The sequence below is a fragment of the Cherax quadricarinatus genome, chromosome 2 (assembly GCF_038502225.1).
Source record: "Cherax quadricarinatus isolate ZL_2023a chromosome 2, ASM3850222v1, whole genome shotgun sequence".
Classification (NCBI taxonomy): Eukaryota; Metazoa; Arthropoda; class Malacostraca; order Decapoda; family Parastacidae; genus Cherax; species Cherax quadricarinatus.
This window is the reverse complement of record NC_091293.1, coordinates 28,712,394-28,717,279: the sequence shown is the minus strand read 5'-3', so window position 1 is coordinate 28,717,279 and position 4,886 is coordinate 28,712,394. Positions and strand designations below refer to the sequence as shown.

Sequence of the window (4,886 nt, the reverse complement as noted above, 5' to 3'; positions counted from 1 at the left end):
AGCTTCGAACTATAGACCAATAAGCCTAACCTCCATAGTGGGAAAATTTATGGAATCAATAATTGCCGAGGCAGTTCGTAGCCACCTTGAAAAGCATAAATTAATCAATGAATCTCAGCATGGTTTTACAAAGGGGCGTTCCTGCCTTACGAATTTATTAACTTTTTTCACTAAGGTATTTGAGGAGGTAGATCATGGTAATGAATATGATATTGTGTATATGGACTTCAGTAAGGCTTTTGACAGGGTCCCATATCAGAGACTATTGAGGAAAATTAAGGCACATGGAATAGGAGGAGAAATTTTTTCCTGGATAGAGGCATGGTTGACAAATAGGCAGCAGAGAGTTTGCATAAATGGGGAGAAATCAGAGTGGGGAAGCGTTACGAGCGGTGTTCCACAGGGGTCAGTGTTGGGCCCCCTGCTGTTCACAATCTTCATAAACGACATAGATGAGGGCATAAAGAGCGACATCGGCAAGTTTGCCGATGACACCAAAATAGGCCGTCGAATTCATTCTGACGAGGACATTCGAGCACCCCAGGAAGATTTGAATAGACTGATGCAGTGGTCGGAGAAGTGGCAGATGCAGTTTAATATAGACAAATGCAAAGTTCTAAATGTTGGACAGGACAATAACCATGCCACATATAAACTAAATAATGTAGATCTTAATATTACGGATTGCGAAAAAGATTTAGGAGTTCTGGTTAGCAGTAATCTGAAACCAAGACAACAGTGCATAAGTGTTCGCAATAAAGCTAATAGAATCCTTGGCTTCATATCAAGAAGCATAAATAATAGGAGTCCTCAGGTTGTTCTTCAACTCTATACATCCTTGGTTAGGCCTCATTTAGATTATGCTGCACAGTTTTGGTCACCGTATTACAGGATGGATATAAATTCTCTGGAAAATGTACAAAGGAGGATGACAAAGTTGATCCCATGTATCAGAAACCTTCCCTATGAGGATAGACTAAGGGCCCTGAATCTGCACTCTCTAGAAAGACGTAGAATTAGGGGGGATATGATTGAGGTGTATAAATGGAAGACAGGAATAAATAAAGCGGATGTAAATAGTGTGCTGAAAATATCTAGCCTAGACAGGACTCGCAGCAATGGTTTTAAGTTGGAAAAATTCAGATTCAGGAAGGATATAGGAAAGTACTGGTTTGGTAATAGAGTTGTGGATGAGTGGAACAAACTCCCGAGTACAGTTATAGAGGCCAGAACGTTGTGTAGCTTTAAAAATAGGTTGGATAAATACATGAGTGGATGTGGGTGGGTGTGAGTTGGACCTGATAGCTTGTGCTACCAGGTCGGTTGCCGTGTTCCTCCCTTAAGTCAATGTGACCTGACCTGACTAGGTTGGGTGCATTGGCTTAAGCCGGTAGGAGGCTTGGACCTGCCTCGCATGGGCCAGTAGGCCTTCTGCAGTGTTCCTTCGTTCTTATGTTCTTATGTTCTTTATTGACAAGCTATTTACAAGTTAATGATTCCTAACTTTATTGACAAGCTAAGAGCTGTTACCTACATCAGCTCATTTGAAAGCATTTTTATTGTTATAAAATATACAAGTAGGGAACAGGATGAAGTTGGGGCCATCTGTGGGCCAGCATTTTCATTTGATCAACTGACTTTATCTCGCTGACATCAATGCTGTACGAATGTGTTCCAGACTCACGTCATCCTGGGGATAAATGATCTCAGATGAAGTGATGTTCTGGAGAAGGGTACATCCAGAGTGAAGTTGCTGCTTTATGCCCGTAATTCCTAGTGCTTGCAGTTTTGCCAAGAGGCCCTGGTGCCACACTCGGTCGAAAGCACCAGCAATGTCCAGTGCTACCACACAGCTGACTTTGGATTCATCCAGTGACTGGTGCCATTTATTGGAGAGGTTTAACAACAGATCAACAGCAGAGTAACGTTTCCTGAAGCCATATTGACGGTCACAAAGTAGTGAGCTGTAGTCAAAAACCTCTGTCATTTGTCTTGAGATTTTTCTCTCAAGGATCTTGCCAGTGATTGACAAGAGTGACACTGATCTATAGTTGCTGATTTCTGCTCTGCTCTTCTTTTTATGAACAGGGAATTACACTTGCCTCTTTCCACAGAGAAGGCCATGTACACTATACAAGGCAGTGCTGAAAGATGTGTTGCAATTTTCTCCTTGTGTTTTGCCCGGTGAGGGGTTCAACAACAGCTCTGCTTACTCAAAACTGAGTCTTACATGTAAAGTAATGAGTGTTTTGAATCGGTCTTTGTCTAGGTTCCTAAATGACACTGTTGTCTTTGCGAGGTTAACCAGTGTTATTGTGTTTATGTGCCCTTCTTTGGACAGGGTTGAGGGTAATTGTTTTGTTTCGAGGTCTTTTCATTACCTGTGAGCTTTACTTTCCCTCCTTCCCATTCTCACAGCTTCAACACTTCACTTCAGTTAAGTTTAAATTCCACTTACCATTAATTTGACCATTCCTGAAGCCTGTCCAAATTCTCCTGATGACTACTCTTATTCTAATATGTTTGTATGCTCCTAATTAGATTTGCAACATATGTAAACAATGATATCAGAAGCTAGTTTATGCATTATAAGTAATATTAATCTCCAAGAATAAAAGAGGTTCCACCACCGATCCCTGTGGAAACCCACCAGCTCCACTTTCCCATCCTGAGGATCGATCTCTTACAGTGATAACTATTTAGGTCTACCTTCATCCATGCTAACACATTTTCCTTTACCCTGCCATCCATTGTGTGCGTGTACTCACTTAGTTGTGGTTGCAGGGGTCGATTCATAGCTCCTGGCCCCGCCTCTTCACTGGCTTCTACTGGGTCACTCTCCCTGCACCATGAGCTTTATCGTACCTCTGCTACATTTATGAACGGATCCTGCCTCCACTACATCGCTTCCCAAACCATTTTCTACTTCCTGACTACTCTGTGACTGAAGAAATACTTCCTAACATCCTTGTGATTCATCTGTGTCTTTTATTTCCAACTGTGTAATCCTGTTGCCGTGTCCCGTCTCTGGAACATTCTGTCTCTGTCCACCTTGTCAATTCCTCTCAGTATTTTATATGTCGTTATCATGTCCCCCATATCTCTCCTGTCCTCCAGTGTTGTCAGGTCGATTTCTCTTAACCTCTCCTCGTAGGACATACCCCTTAGCTCTGGGACTAGTCTTGTTGCAAACCTTTGCACGTGTTTGTCTAGATGTGGGTTCCAAACTGGTGCCGCATACTCCAATATGGGCCTAAGATACACAGTGTACAGGGTCCTGAACGATTCCTTATTAAGATGGCGGAATGCTGTTCATAGGTTTGCTAGGCGCCCATATGCTGCAGCAGTTATTTGGTTGATGTGCGCCTCAGGAGATGTGCCTGGTGTTATACTCACCCCAAGATCTTTTTCCTTGAGTGAGGTTTGTAGTCTCTGGCCCCCTAGACTGTACTCCGTCTGCGGTCTTCTTTGTGTGTGTGTGTGTGTGTGTGTGTGTGTGTGTGTGTGTGTGTGTGTGTGTGTGTGTGTGTGTGTGTGTCTGTGTGTGTGTATGTATGTGTGTGTGTGTGTGTGTGTGTGTGTGTGTGTGTGTGTGTGTGTGTGTGTGTGTGTGTGTGTGTGTGTGTGTGTGTGTGTGTGTGTGTGAGTGTGAGTGTGCATGTATGCTCACCCTCCAACGAAATTCCATCACTCAGTACTTCGTTAGCATTACCGATCGTGCTATGCCAGTCTATGAAAGATCAGAACATCTGTGACCACGATGTGACCCTGAACCTAAATTCGTGAGGCTGAAGTGAACACGACCTTTAAGAGAAGTTCGTGCCTCCTGGTGCCTTTCCCCGTCTCCTGCCTCGTTGTTCCTGATCCTGTCTCCTACGTCCTAGTTCCAGTCTTCTGATTCCTGGCCAATGCCTATAGACGACTCCTGTAACATAACCAGAGCCGGATTAAAGGATGGGTTATAGGGGCTGCAGCATAGGGTCCTCCGCCAGTTGGAGGGTCTCCAGAGATTAATTGAAAAGTGCTCACAGTTACTGGTGAAATGTTATAATTATAGTATGTTATTACATCATGTATATGATGAAATGTTGGCTGTTTTAATTAATTTTTGATAGAGATTTAAGAGTGGCTCTGCATAAAACACCTCGCATATTCTGCTCTCTAATTCTTGCTTTCATTCCTGTCTTCTTTACCCTTGCCTCTTCGATCCATTCTAAGCAACCCCATTTGATTGTCCTCAGCTCTTTTTTTTTATATCCTATTCCGTCTGCTTGAAAGTTCCTCTTCCCACAACCACTTCTGCCTTCAGGTCCCTTTCTTCTAAACTTTCCTCTTGGTACTCTGCCACTTGCTTCCTTGTTCCTGAAGCCTTTCTGCTGTCATCTCTGTATTTCTTGGCTCCTGTTCCCTATACACTACCCCCCCCTGAATCCTGACACCTTACCCTCTTGGTAAGCAGAATGCCAATGAGGCAGCTGCAAGGGAGTCCTACTGTGAGGAAGGAGAATAAATCTGTCACTAACTTCTTGCTTCTGATGTAAATCTGCCGTGTTTAGTCTCTTTCTGTTTGTGTCTATTGAGAAAGTGCAGGTTTAGATGCACTATGGTGGAATGTAGAGTGTATAGGGTCAGAAGATGGAAGAGGATCATGAGTGCGGGAGGGAACAGGGAGTCCTGGTAGAACTGATGGGCGGGGCTTACTGTGAGGTGGGAGGTGCCTGGCTCACATACACACGTGGTTGGGCTTGTGGGAGCGGGCTGGCCACCAGCTGCCACTCAGTAAGTGCTGAGCTGCGATCGTGCCTTCATGTGCCTTCTCTAGAGCTCCAGTTTTTTCGCTCTTTCTCTAAGCTCACTTGATTGTCCCGAGTACTCCTGGCGCACGT

General features: G+C 44.0%; 1 protein-coding gene across 4 annotated transcripts in view; it reads left to right on the top strand.

The window, feature by feature from the left end:
* The first annotated feature begins 4,784 nt into the window (after positions 1-4,784).
* Positions 4,785-4,886, top strand: part of E23 (Early gene at 23) — a 200,010-nt gene continuing 199,908 nt past the window's right edge. For 2 of the 4 annotated variants that reach the window (XM_070087762.1, XM_070087753.1), the window contains exon 1: positions 4,797-4,884. The gene's annotated coding sequence lies outside the window, so the exon portion shown is untranslated. The other 2 variants (XM_070087764.1, XM_070087742.1) reach the window with 2 other exon arrangements.